At 54.6% G+C, this 15087-nt stretch overlaps 1 protein-coding gene across 8 annotated transcripts in view; it reads right to left on the bottom strand.

The window, feature by feature from the left end:
• ARHGAP44 (Rho GTPase activating protein 44) overlaps positions 1 to 15087 on the bottom strand; it is a 385723-nt gene that overhangs the window by 43679 nt on the left and 326957 nt on the right. The gene's annotated exons all lie outside the window — the stretch shown is intronic.

Here is a 15087-nt window from a genome sequence, read left to right on the forward strand (position 1 = left end):
ACTAGGGAATACAGCATAGCTTTGATAAATTGTATCTTCTGAGTTGGGACTAATCATGACTAGGGCTGTCAACAACAACAAAAAATTAGGTACTATCCGGATTCAGAAATATTTGGAAATAAATTTTTCAGTATTCTGGATATTACCAAATAGTGGTATTCAGATATATCCGAATATACAGAGAAATTCAGATATATACAGTATTTGGCTCCCGTTATACCATATGGGCCATTGAAGACAATGGCAAAATAGGATATATTGGAAGCCGCCTGGTTGGAAGGGAGTTTGAGGGAGAGCCCCCAAATTTGCAGAGAACCTGCAGGGGGTCCCATTCCAGGGGCACCCAAACAAGGTGCCCCTATCCCACCATTATACTCTAAGGGCCATTGAACTCAATGGCAACATAGGGTATAATCAAAGGCTGCTGGGGGACAGGGGGTTTGAGGGAGAGCCCCCAAAACTGCAGGGAACCTTCAGGGGACTCTCCCCTACAAAACCTCCAAGTCCCAAAATGATTGGGGCAGGGCGTACCTGTCTGTGGACTTCCCAAAAGGCCCATGGCTACCAATGCTGGGGAAAGCCCAATTAGCCACCTCCTCCACTATAATTTAAGAGCCCCATGGAGCAGAGTGTTAAAGCTGCAGTACTGCAGTCCTAAGCTCTGCTCACAACCTGAGTTCGATCCCCAGTGGAAGCTGGGTTTTCAGGTAGCTGGCTCGAGGTTGACTCGGCCTTCCATCCTTCTGAGGTCGGTAAAATGAGTACCCAGCTTGCTGGGGGGAAAGTGCAACCCCCATGGCCCAAAAAGACTGCACCCATCTGTGGGCACCCCAAAAGGAACACTGTTCCCAATGGTGAGAAAAAAACAATTAGCCACTTCCCCCACTGTAATTATCATGGGAAAAGTGGCTCTGGGGAGCAGGGATTTTGGGGCAGAGCCCCCAAAACTGCTGTGCAGCTTCAGGGCACTATCCCACACAAAACCCACTAGGCCAAAAAGGTTTGGACCAGGGGGTCCAATTCCTGGGGCACCCAAAGCCAAACCTAACTTTAAACAGAGAATCTCTATAGGACCCCAAAGCAGTAAATCTATCTATCTACTCTATGCACCCTGGCACCAATATAAACCCAGTTGTCAACTTCAACACAAATCACAATTAGCTCAAGGTCTGCTCTGCAGACCTGACTTTAGCAAACCCAGATGTCAGCTCTCCAGCCCTGTCCCAAACAACACAGGGAGAGCTGGCCAAGTGCAACAAGCATGCTGGTTCTGGGTCTCTCACCTAGATGGCAGCTTCCCTGCCACAGAACACACTATCTACAGATGCCAGCTCTCCAGCCCTGCCCCCAAACAATGTGGGGAGAGCTGGCCAAGCACACCAAATATGCTGGTTCTGAGTCTCTCACCCAGATGCCAGCTTCCCTGCCACAGAACGCTCAATCTACAGATGCCAGCTCTCCAGTCCTGCCCCATACAATGTGGAGAGAGCTCGCCATGCACACCAACCATGCTGGTTCTGGGTCTCTCACCCAGATGTCAGCTTCCCTGCCACAGAATGCTCTTTTTAATGATCCTGACACTGCCTATTAAAATGCCACACCAGAGCCCTACACTAAGTTAAGTTAAAGGAAACACATGTATCAGACAGTCCCTCCTAACACTAGCCTAACAGTTATCACAGGATCCTATTTAAATGCCCTGCCAAAAAAAACCAACAACTCCAAGAGTCCCAGAAGACCAAAATAAAATGTCTGCCACTGCACGAGCAGGCCACAGACAGACAAAAGCCAAAAAACAGCCGGCAAACCAACCCCCCCCCCCAAAAAAAACCCTCTCAGGCAACAGGAAAATGGCAGGGGGAAATGACCTTTGCCAAGGGACCAAACCAGGCTACCAGAGGCCCAAAACAGCAGAGTAGACCAGGAAGGGTAACCAGCCCCCTCCCCCAAACCCACTCACAAGCACAACAACCAGACCAGGGAAGCTGTCAAGCATGCATATTTCTATGTGCCATGATGGTTCTTAGACAAAGAGCAAGTCACCAGTTTCTGCTACCCCCTCCTTTACAGCCTTCGGGCAAGTAATAAATTCATCTAGCCCAAGGATGTTTATGCTACAGCCTGGCGGTAAATCTGTGATGCGCCTCTCCCTCAGATTCACATAGACAGACCTTATCTGGTCCCAGAGAAGTGTGAGAAAGGGAGATGTTTTTAGTAGCTGTAGTGTATCAGTAAACAACTTGCGCCCGCGCAGAGGCTACTGGGCTGTCCCAGAAGCCTCCAGCGCAGGGCGCGGAATCACCCGCCAATCAACAGCTGCGGCGGGTAGTTCAACAGGTCAGGATTGGCCTGACTGACCTAGTAGGCTGTACCGGGAATTGTATATAAGCGGGGCCCGGCCCGCGTGCTCCCTCTCTTGCAACGTGCTCCTAATAAACTATGTTGCCCTACTCTCGTCTCCGCTTCGAGTACGTTGCACTGGCGACGAGGATGGGATCTTAGCCTCAGCGGCTACCACGGAAATCTAGGGCAACCACGAGGCCTGACCGCCGCCGCCATGGCCACACAGAACGGAACCACCGGCTACATCGAGACATTCGACCCCGCCAATCCCGAGGCCTGGGAGTCCTACGCGGAGCGGGTCGAGTTCTACCTAAGGGCCAACAAGGTCACCGACGCAGGCTCAAAGAGGGACGTTCTCCTGAGCGTCTGCGGGCCAGCCACGTTCGAGATCGCCAAGGGTCTCTCGGCTACCGCCCGCCTCACGGAGAAGTCCTACGAGGAGATCATCAGACTCCTCACCGGCCATTTCTCGCCACAGCCTTCACGGGTGGCCCGTCGGTTCCTGTTCCACAGAAGGGACCAGGCCGTGGGGGAATCGGCCGCCGACTACCTGGCGGCTCTCCGCAAGATCGCCGGGAACTGCAACTTCCCCCAGCTGGAAGACACCCTGGCCGACCGATTCACGTGGGGCCTCCGCGACGAGAGGCTCCAGCAGAAGCTCTTCGCCAAGGAAGAGCTCACCCTCCAGAGCGCCTTCAGCGAGGCGGTGGCGTTCGAGAGGACCTCCAGGACCTTCCCCAAGGCCCGGACAGAAGCCGCCCACCACGAGGAGCTGGACCACGACTGCCTGTCAGAACTTGTATCTTTACTGCTGGTTCCCTATAATGTGACCAATGCTGTATTGTACTCTTACTGTGGCTTAGAGCTGCTTTGTTACTGAACCAAACTGACTCCATGTTGTAACCTTTGCTTGACCCAAAGTGCTTGAATAGTAATTAACCTTGCCCCACTGGTATCCAAAATATTTGGGGCTGTAGAATGAGTTATGTTATGTCTCTGCACATTCTCACACTGGGACCCTTTGAAGCCGAGCAGCATGGCCTTCGGAGTAGGGAGGCATCCTCTCTACTGATAGTGATGGTGAGAAGACAGATGTGCCTGTAACGGTGTGAATTGTGGCTTTGTGGGATGTTTGCTTTACGTGTATAAAATTGTGCTGGTGCTGGCTCTCGCCATCACTGTTATCTTGCCTTTTCCAGCGCTTAGTTCTCTTCAATAAAATCCTAACTTTGTAACCAAGTATGGGATCCGTTTGAAGTTCTTAAGTTCTGACATTATAACAGTGATCCCATTGTTCGTGGCTTATCTGTACTGGAGGCTTGGCCCGATGGCGGCAAAAGTGCCAGACGACGGAGAGCCCACCACCCCAACAGAGGACCCGCCGCTCGACCCAAAAGTGACGGGGGTTCGGCGCAAAATTAAGGTCCCAGCGCCTTTCTCGGTCGACGCCGCGTTCCCCGCCCCGCGAACCTGGAGCCCGCGGAAGTCCACGGCAGCAATCGACGCCGCGGAACAACGGTACCGAAGCATGTTGGGCGAAGGGGGAGCCGGAGACGGCGACGACGACCAGGCGGAGGGCCCGGAGTCCCGAGGGGGAGACGACCAGATCCGGACTCTCCGCAACGACTTATTCGACTGGGTGCGGGAGATCCACGACGACGTGCATCGATCCTGCGTGACGATGGCCGAGGAGTTGCAGCAGAACCTGGGGGCGATTTACGACCAGCTCCGCACTTTGCAAACTGCGGTCCTGGGAGTGCCGATTGGAGGGCTACCACTGGGGCAACTGCCCGTAGCCCCGCGGCTCCGCCGGCCCCAGCCCCGCAGGCTCCGGCCGCCCCGGCCCCGCCGGCTCCGGCCGCTCCGGCGCTGCCGGCTCCGCCTGCCCCGGCGCCACCAGCTCCGCTGGCCCCGGCGCCACTGGCTCCGCCCGTTCCGGGGCCCCCGGCGCCACCCGCCCCGATCCTGCCGGCTCTACCGGGCCCAGCGCCGCCGCCGGGGGCGCCGCGAGCCCCGGGGGGGGCCGAGGGTCGAGGAAGGGAGTTGAAGATTACTTTCGATGGGAATCCGGAGGACGTGGAGTATTTTACCATACAGTGCGACACGTTCTTCACCCACTGGGGTGCAGATTACCCGACCGAAGCCAGCCGAGTGTACCACATCGCGTCCCGACTGAGAGGTGCGGCCCGCAAGTGGTACGTGGGGCTTTTCATGGGGAGAAAGCCCGAACTAGCTACCGTGGCGGGGTTCCTACACGCGATGCTCCGCCAGTATGGCGATCCTCTACGGGAAGAGAAGGCCGTCGCCGCCCTTCAGCGCATAGAGCAAGGCAACCGCTCCACCCGCGAGTACGCCACCGAGTTCCTGGGGTACTGCGCAGCAGCGAGGGGATGGAACGAGGTCATGAAATATACCGCGTTCATCAATGGTTTGAACCCGAACATCCTCGACCGCTGCTACAGTCAAGGGAGGCCCGACACGTTGGTCGGATGGATCCAACTGGCCGGAGAAGTGGAGACCAACCTCCAACATGTGGGGATGCGACGACAGCAGCTGGCGAAGAAGGGGGCCAAACACACCCCGACTAAATCCGAAGGGAGGAAGGCCCCGGCGACCTCCACCCCGTCTCCCGCCCGCAAGTGCTTCCAATGCGGAGACCCAAATCATCTCGCTGCCAACTGCCCAGTGAAAGCGGGTTCCACCCCACCCACAGCGAAGCAAACCACCCCGGGGCCGAAAAAGAAAAAGAGCAGCCGCTCGAAGGAGCCCAGCCGGGGCTCCGTCGCCACTTCGATGGCGACTGACGAGGATTTTACCACCGACTTGGCGACAGTGGAAGAATCGACCGAGGAGTCGGACGACACCGAGTCGGCGGGAAACGACAGCGACCTGCTTTAATGGGTGCCGCAAAGCAGGTCCAACAACAGCCGGCACTCCTCACGGTGAGAGCAACAGGGGGTTTACTGTTTATGGCCGTTACCCTCCTTAACCCGAACCTAAAGAGATTCATGCACGCCCGAGCGCTGATCGACTCAGGGTGTAACAGGGACCTGATCACCCCCCGCCTAGTTGAGGCGTTGGGATTAGCCACCTCACCCCTGCCCCAACCGATGCAGTTCCAGCAGATGGACGGGGGGCCCATGAGGGGGGAACCATGTACTTTAGAGACTCAGGCGGTCCCGGTGGGAACCGAGGAGCATTGGGGGAGTGAGACTTTCGTAATTGCCCCCTCTTGCTCTTTCGACGTGGTGGTAGGCTCGGCTTGGCTCGCCCGCCACCAACCAGACATAAGGTGGGAGGAACAAATCGTCCGGTTCCCGGATTGGAGGTGTGAGCACCACCACTGGCGCCCTGAATGGGGGCCACATGCCCCCCCTCAAAACATGCGGGCTTGCCTCACACTCGAGGAAGTCGCCTCAATCCCCAAGGAGTACCGGGATCTAAGATTAGCGTTTAGCGAGAAGGAAGCGGACGAACTACCGCCCCACCGCCCTACGGACTGTGCCATTGAGCTAATCCCAGGGCAACAGCTTCCCAAGGCGAAACTGTACTCCATGGGTTGGGCGGAGAAAGCTGAGCTCCGCAAGTTTTTGGACAAGAATCTTAAGCGCGGCTTCATACGACCGGCCACTGCCCCCCATGCCGCCCCCGTCCTCTTCAGAAAGAAAAAGGACGGGTCGCTTAGGCTTTGCACAGATTTTCGTGCTATAAACGGGATTTCCATGTCCAACGCCTACCCGATCCCGTTGATAAAGGATTTGTTGAACACCGTAGCAAAGGGAAAAGTTTTTACAAAGCTTGATCTCCGAGACGCGTACTTCCGCGTCCGCATCAAAGAGGGGGACGAGTGGAAGACAGCGTTCAACACCCCCCTGGGACAGTTTGAGTACCTAGTCATGCCCTTCGGACTGCAAGGAGCCCCTGGTGTATTCATGAACTTTATCAATGAAGTGCTACGGGACTTCCTGTTTAAGGGGGTGGTGGTGTACCTTGATGACATCATTATCTATTCACAAGATCTAAAGTCTCATGTGCCCCTAGTCCGAAAAGTGTTGAGCACCCTTTGCAAACATAAACTGTATGCCAAATTGTCGAAATGCGAGTTTCACAAGACCGAACTGGACTATTTGGGTTTCCGGGTGTCGGGGGAGGGATTGGCTATGGACCCCGCAAAGGTTCAAGCGGTACTAGACTGGGAGCACCCTCGAACCCGCAAACAATTACAAAGTTTTATCGGGTTCGCTAACTTTTACCGCGACTTCATTAAGGGGTTCGCTACAGTCATGCTCCCCCTCACGGAACTCCTCAAAACCAAAGGGAAGGGTGACGAGGCGAAAAAGCCAGGCGCGCGCCTAACGTGGACGCCTGACTGCCAAAAAGCTTTCACTGAACTGAAACGCCTCTTCACCTCTGAACCCGTGTTGGCTCATCCCGATGAACTGAAACCCTTCGTGGTCCAATGCGACGCCTCCGACGCCGCAGTGGGAGCCATATTAATGCAGAGAGGGGAAAATGGGGTGCTCCGACCATGTGCCTATATCTCAAGGAAATTTTCCAACGAACAAAGAAATTGGTCGGTCTGGGACAAGGAGGCGTTTGCAGTCATGTTTGCCCTAAAAACCTGGCGCTCCTGGCTTGAGGGAGCGAGAGTGCCCTTTGAAATCTGGACCGATCATAAAAACCTTGAAGCCCTCACCGGGCGCCGCAAAATGACTGCAAAACAAATCCGGTGGGCAGGTTTCTTTGCTAAATTTGACTTTGTGCTGAAACACATCCCAGGCTCAAAGAACTTTTTAGCAGACGCCCTCTCTCGCATGCCACAACACGACAGTCTCCGGGAGGAGGTAGTGGACTCGTTAATTTCCCCCTCAGCCATCTCGGGGGGGGTCACTACCCGCTCCGGCAGGCAGACCAGCCCTCCGGATTCAGATCTTCTGCCCCGATTCCTCTCAGAATATAACCAGGAGGCCGATCGCCCACCTAACTTGGTTAAAGCCGAAAACGGGCTCTGGCTGCACAATGAAAAAATCTATGTGCCCACTCCTCTCAGAAAAGAAGTCTTGGAGCGTTGCCACTCGAGTCGCCTGGCCGGCCACTTTGGCTATGTCAAAACCCTCAACTTACTCACCCGCCAATTCTGGTGGCCAAAAATTTAAAAAGATGTGTCGGAGTTTGTTCTTTCATGTCCCACCTGCCTCATGGTAAAACGAAGGGGGGGTAAACCCCCAGGCCACCTGGTTCCCCTCCCTACAGCCACCCGACCTTGGTCGGTAGTCTCCATGGATTTCATTGTCGAACTCCCACCTTCACAGGGCAAAACAGTCATCCTGGTTGTAGTCGACACATTTTCAAAGCAAGCCCACTTCGTCCCGTGCAAAAAGCTACCCACGGCCAAAAAACTCGCCCAGCTCTTTTTCACCCACATTGTACGCCTACACTCGTTCCCAGACAAGGTCATTAGCGACCGCGGGACGCAGTTCGTTGCCAACTTCTGGCGGGAGTTCTGCAAACTCGCTGGCATCGAGCAAGGGCTAAGCTCTGCCTACCACCCCCAGTCGGACGGACAGACGGAGAGGGTTAATGGTCTTCTGGAACAGTACCTCCGCTGCTTCATTAATTTCCAACAGTCCAACTGGGTGGACCTCCTCCCTTTTGCAGAATATGGCTACAACAACAGCCTCCATAGCTCGACCAAAACCTCCCCTTTTCAAATTATCAATGGTTACGAGGGCAAGCCGTTTCCCACACTCGCCCTCCCCGCCAGCCCGTCCGAACCCACATCCTGTCAACAATGGTGGGAGGGCCTCCGTGAAGGCTGGAAGGGTATTCAGGAAAACCTGGAGGAAGCGAAAAAAGCCTACAAAAAGCAGTTTGACAAAAAACACTCCCCAGAGTGGGACCTAAAGGTGGGGGATACAGTTTTCCTGTCGACAAAAAACCTCCCCCTTCCCCAGTCCTGTCGTAAGCTCGCACTGAAGTTCCTTGGGCCTTTCAAAATAAAAAGGGTAATAAACAAAGTAACGGTAGAACTCGAACTACCCAAATCTCTAAGTAAGATCCATCCTGTTTTTCATTGCAGCTTGCTTCGGAAAGACCCTGGTGCTACGTCCTTCCATCCCAGGGCCCCACCGCCCCCTCCGACGACAGTGAGGGGTCAGAGTCACCATGAAGTCCAGGAGATCCTGGACTCCAAAGTCAAAAGGGGGAAACTGTATTATTTGATCAGGTGGAAACACTTCCCCCCGAGCTGTGACGAGTGGGTCGAATCTCAGAACGTAGCCGCTCCGCAACTGCTGAAAAAGTTTCACCTACTGTACCCGCACAAGCCCAAGGCTGGCCCCGCGGGAGGGGGCGCTTAGGGGGGGCAGTATGTCAGAACTTGTATCTTTACTGCTGGTTCCCTATAATGTGACCAATGCTGTATTGTACTCTTACTGTGGCTTAGAGCTGCTTTGTTACTGAACCAAACTGACTCCATGTTGTAACCTTTGCTTGACCCAAAGTGCTTGAATAGTAATTAACCTTGCCCCACTGGTATCCAAAATATTTGGGGCTGTAGAATGAGTTATGTTATGTCTCTGCACATTCTCACACTGGGACCCTTTGAAGCCGAGCAGCATGGCCTTCGGAGTAGGGAGGCATCCTCTCTACTGATAGTGATGGTGAGAAGACAGATGTGCCTGTAACGGTGTGAATTGTGGCTTTGTGGGATGTTTGCTTTACGTGTATAAAATTGTGCTGGTGCTGGCTCTCGCCATCACTGTTATCTTGCCTTTTCCAGCGCTTAGTTCTCTTCAATAAAATCCTAACTTTGTAACCAAGTATGGGATCCGTTTGAAGTTCTTAAGTTCTGACACTGCCCAGAGGAGGAAGAAGCCCACCAGCTGCGCCGCCCAGCCGGGCCACCCAGCAGAGCCGCCCAACGCCCCCGAGCGGCCGAACGACCCCCAGCGACGGAGAGGGTTCCGGCCACCAAGTGCGCCAGCTGCGGCGACCCCCACGACAGGCGGGACTGCCGATACCGGACCTGGGACTGCCGGAGCTGCGGAAAAACGGGCCACATTGCGAGGGCTTGCCGAGCCAAGCCCAACCGCCGGAGGCCGACCACGCATCACGAGTCGGCGGAGTTCCACTCCACGGACTCCACGTCCCTGCAGGTACTGAACTTGCCCCTATCCACCCCCGATAAAATCAAAATGGCGGTCCTCATCGAGGGGAACCCCTGCCAAATGGAAGTGGACTCTGGTTCCTCCATCTCCATTATAGCGGAGGAAACCCTGAGGAAGCTGTGCCCCCCCCCAGCGGCTGCAACTAAGGCCGGCGAACTTCATACTCCGGGACTTTCAGAAGAATCCGGTGCAAATCGCGGGGTGGGCGCGGGTGCAAGTCGAGCGGGGGTCCTTCTACGGGCCGCTGGACATCCTGGTGGTAAAGCGCCAGCTTGCCACCCTGCTGGGACTGGCGTGGTTCAAACCCTTGGGGATCCGGGTGGAAGGGGTGGGGCAAACCCTAACACCCAGGGGGTTCGGGGAGATATGCCAAGAGTTCCCTGACGTGTTCGATGGTTCTCTAGGGAGCTACAAAGGGCCGGCCATCTCCCTACCGCTAGACCCCACGATCCGGCCGATTCGGCTCAAGGCGAGGAGGGTCCCGTTCGCTTTAAAGCCAAAAATAGAGGCCGAACTAGACCGCCTCACAGCCCAGGGAGTCCTGGAGCCTGTGGACTACGCCACCTGGGAGACCCCCATCGTAACCCCCATCAAGCCAAATGGGGAGGTGCGGATCTGTGCAGACTATAAATGCACGATAAACAAGGCACTGCAGGATAACCCCTACCCAGTGCCGGTGGTAAGCCACGTTCTGGCTGCCCTAGCGGGGTCCAAGATCTTCGGGAAGCTGGACCTGGCACAGGCCTACCAACAGCTCCCGGTAGATGCTAAGACGGCGGAAGCCCAAACGATAGTGACACACAGGGGGGCCTTCAGGGTGAGGAGGCTCCAATTCGGGGTTAGCGTCGCTCCCGGGATCTTCCAGAGTATAATGGACGCTCTCCTGAAAGGGATCTCGGGAGTCCAGCCGTTTTTTGATGACGTGCTAGTCGCCGCCCCGGACCCCGAAGAATTCGACAACTGCCTAAGAGAGGTACTCCGCCGGTTCCAGGCAGCGGGGCTCAAAGTCAAGAGGGAGAAATGCCTGTTGGGGGTCCCACGGGTGGAGTTCCTGGGGTTCGCCGTAGACGCAGCGGGAATCCACCCAACGGAAGAGAAGACCCGAGCCATTGTGAAAGCGCCAGCCCCCACCTGCAAAGCGGAGCTACAAAGCTTCTTGGGGGTGCTTAACTTTTACCATTCATTTCTCCCCCACAAGGCGGCCCTAGCAGAGCCCCTGCACCGCCTGCTGGACAAAAAAGCCCCTTGGGTTTGGGGCAAACGCCAAGCGGCCGCGTTTCAGGCAGTCAAGGATGTGTTGGTGTCTAATGCGGTGCTCCACCATTTTGACGAGGGCCTCCCCGTCATCCTGGCATGCGATGCGTCGCCATACGGGGTGGGAGCAGTCCTGGGGCACCAACTACACGACGGGAGGGAGGTACCGGTCGCATACTACTCCCGCACACTGACACCAGCCGAGCGCAACTACATGCAAATAGACAAGGAGGCTCTGGCAATCGTGGCGGGGGTCCGCAAGTTCCATGAATACCTGTATGGGCGGAGGTTCACCATAGCTACGGACCACAAGCCCCTCTTAGGTCTGCTGGCCCCCGACCGTCAAACCCCCCAAATACTGTCGCAGCGCGTGTTGAGGTGGAACCAATTCCTCAACTCCTACACTTACACACTGGTACACAGGGCCAGCAAGGCTATGGGTCACGCGGACGCACTCAGCCGCTTGCCGCTTCCGGAAACGGGTCCAGACCCCGCCCCCGCACACCAGGTCATGCTAATGGAGAGCCTCCCGGAGCCGCCCCTACACGCAGCGGAGGTCGCCAAGGCCACCCAGAAACACAAGACACTAGCACGGGTGCTCGACTGGGTGGTGAGGGGCTGGCCGGAGGGGAACATGGGGGAAGAATTCAAGCCGTATAAGACCAGGAGGGAGGAACTAGCAGCCCACAAGGGGTGCCTGTTATGGGGAAGTAGAGTGGTGATTCCGCCCCCGCTGCAAAAGCGTGTCCTAGAATCTTTACATGAGACCCACCCCGGCATAGTCCGAATGAAGGCCTTGGCCAGAAGCTACGTCTGGTGGCCGGGGATGGACGGGGAGATAGAGGGCTGGGTCCGACGGTGCCAAACGTGTCAAGAGTCGCGGCCCGAGCCTCCCAGCGCCCCCGCCACTAGGTGGGAGTCAACCTGAAAACCATGGTCGAGACTCCACCTTGATTTCGCGGGGCCATTCCAGGGGCAGATCTTCATGATAATAGTGGACGCCTACACCAAGTGGTTGGAGGTCATCCCCGTAGGGTCCACCTCATCCGCCGCCGCAATCCGAGCGCTGCGCAGGGTCTTATGCACACACGGGATCCCGGACACCATAGTCTCAGACAACGGGACTGCGTTCACGTCTGCAGACTTCCAGGTGTTCCTCCATAGATACCTGATTAGGCACATAAGATCTGCCCCCTTCCACCCAGCCACCAACGGCCAGGCGGAGCGGATGGTCCGCACAACGAAAGAAGCCCTGGGCCGAATTGTACAGGGAGACTGGGACCACCGATTAGCGGTATTCCTTTTCGACAATAGGGTCACCCCCAACCCAGTCACAGGGGTGAGCCCGGCAGAGCTCCTAATGGGACGCAAGCTGCCAACCCGACTGGACAGGCTACACCCCGACCGGGCGTCAGACACCCGCGGGAGCCCCGAGGTTCGGGACACAGTCAGGGGGTTCTTTGCGGGCGACCCAGTCTACGCCCGGAACTACGCAAGGGGGCCGGAGTGGGTGGCGGGCCGAGTGCTACGAGTGACGGGGTCCCGCCACTATGACATATCAACCGAGGGGGGCCAGATATTACGGCGGCACATAGACCAGTTGCGCCGCCGCACGCTACCAGAGGAGCCGGCGGACACAGAAGAGGCGTGGTCCGGGGAGGGGCCAACCGAGAGCCGACCTGAGGACGAGGCCCCAACACCCATCACGCCGACGCAGGGAACACCAGAACGGTCCGAGCCCGAAAGACCCGCTGAGCTGGCCCCGCCGCCTCCGGCCACACCACGGGCCGCAGAAGCACCAACCGCGGTAGCAGCGCCTCCCCCACCAGACCTCCCTAGACGGTCCACCCGGGAGCGCCGACCTCCCGCATATCTCAAGGACTATGTTCCTTAACTAGGGGGGGAGGGGTGTAGTGTATCAGTAAACAACTTGCGCCCGCGCAGAGGCTACTGGGCTGTCCCAGAAGCCTCCAGCGCAGGGCGCGGAATCACCCGCCAATCAACAGCTGCGGCGGGTAGTTCAACAGGTCAGGATTGGCCTGACCGACCTAGTAGGCTGTACCGGGAATTGTATATAAGCGGGGCCCGGCCCGCGTGCTCCCTCTCTTGCAACGTGCTCCTAATAAACTATGTTGCCCTACTCTCGTCTCCACTTCGAGTACGTTACAGTAGCCTAAATTCCTTAGTAATAAAATAGATACTGTGTAGTATCCTTTGAACCCATGACTCAAGCTGCATCTGCCTGACATCCTTTGAAGTCATTCTATATTGTAACTATGCTACCCTGTATACGTCATTACTTCCAAGGCTTGTGTCCTTGGTAAAGCTTCTGAGTTCCTACAATTATTTTGATTTAACAACAAAAGACTATTTATTGAGAAATATAGATGCTTGACAGAAGCACTCAGGCCACAGAAAAAGACCTGTGCCAAGGAACCAAAACAGACTACCAGAGGCCCAAAACAGCAGAGCAGAGCAAAAATAATTTTAACAAACAATCCCAGCCAGGTGAGGCCACAGCCATCCCCAATCCCCACCCAGCAGCCCCCCAAGCACAAAACCACCCAGACATCTACCCAAAGCAGGAGGAAAACAGGTTTTCTAAGATAGAAACAAAAACCTGCTTATAAAAATTCCCCAATCTCCTTCCAGATCAGGATCACCACCCAAGGCCATAGAGAGCAGAGCAGCAGAGCACTGCCAACGCAGCAGAGGTTCAACACCAGCTCACAGTCTCTCTATGGCAACAGGAACAGCAATGGAGTCCATGAGGCAAGAGATGGTAAATAAATACCCTCTCTCTGCTCATGGACAGAACAGAACAGTTTGAAAATAAATTGTTCTGTTCTCTGATTGACTTGAGGGGAAAAACATGCAATTCCATTGGAGAATTGCAGTTTCTCCCTTCCCCCTACTCTGCACAACAGCCCTGAAGGGTCCTGCAAAGCCATGCATTAGCTATCTGAAAAAATGCATGGCTCTGATTGGTCAGAGGCCTTCTCCCTCCCTCCCCCCCAGCCAGAGGTGGGGAAAGGCAATCACAGACTGCCTTTTGCTTTTCCCCATTGTTTTCTATGGAAGGATTAGCTTTACCGAATATTTCTATTAATACTGTAATTATTCAGAAATACAAAAAAGGCTCAAAAGCCTATACAGAATACCTATTTCCGAATGTTTACCGAAAGGATTTGTTCGGTAATTATTCGGTAAACCCTTTACCAAACTGACATCCCTAATCATGATATCCCAGTTTGCTAGGTGTCCTAACTTTTGACAGGTCTCCAGGACAAGAGTGCAATGACTCAGCAATCGGTCCTTGGAATTCATCCCCAGTAATCAATCATATAGGTAAAGGAATATATGGTAACCATGCATATGGAGGTAGGCAATAACTGGGGTGAAGTATTTTGAGAATACCCTGGGTGTGATGGTTATATCAAAAGGTAGGATAGTGTACTGAAAAACTCTCTCCTCACATGAAAAATATAGGAATTTGCAATCTTGAGGATGGATTAAAATATGAAAACAGGCATCCTTCAAATCAATAACAATTAAGCTTTAATAATTGAAAAATCAAAGGACTTCCATACAGAACGTAGAAACATGAAGAAAAATGTTTAGTTTTTTGAAGTCTAAAATGGGTCTAATTTCCCGGTCTTTCTTATCTACTAGGAACATACGGGATAAGAATCCTTCAGATGCCTGAAAAACTAGGAAAAGATTTCCAATATATGCACTTTTAATTTCAGTTCTATAACTATTTAGCTGTGGTATCTTGGGTCAAGTCACAATATTTTACTCCCTTCTGTATCAAAAGGGGTAATTGCACTGGCTGCTACCCCTGAGGGTAGAACAGATATTTATGGATGGTGGCTTTTGTTAGACAACATCCATAAGTTGGACAGGACAGGGGAAAAAAACAGGGACAGCCCCCTCTCACTGCTGCCCAAATTGTTCTCAAGAGCTGCCAGGTGCTCTTGACAAGAGATGGGCACGAACTAGGAGAAATCAAAAGGGTTCTGTTTAAATGGCTGTCAGTGAACATGAGGGCGACTGTATGTGTATGGTGGTGACAGGGCCGGTGTCAGGCTTTTTGGTGCCCTAGGCAAGGCTGCCCATTCCTACTCTTGACCATCCCAGATCTAGCAATTCAGAGCTAAAAACAAAGATGAGGAGAGCCAATGTCCTTAAATGTACTCAGACCAGTGAAGTTTGGAGTGTGCAGTTCCTCTATGGCTAGCCTGCCACAGCAGGGGAGCAATAACCACCAGCATTGCCTCATGGACAAGCTAATAGTTTCTGCTGAACTGGTAAAGGCCAC

Source organism: Heteronotia binoei, chromosome 13, assembly GCF_032191835.1.
Source record: "Heteronotia binoei isolate CCM8104 ecotype False Entrance Well chromosome 13, APGP_CSIRO_Hbin_v1, whole genome shotgun sequence".
Classification (NCBI taxonomy): domain Eukaryota; kingdom Metazoa; phylum Chordata; class Lepidosauria; order Squamata; family Gekkonidae; genus Heteronotia; species Heteronotia binoei.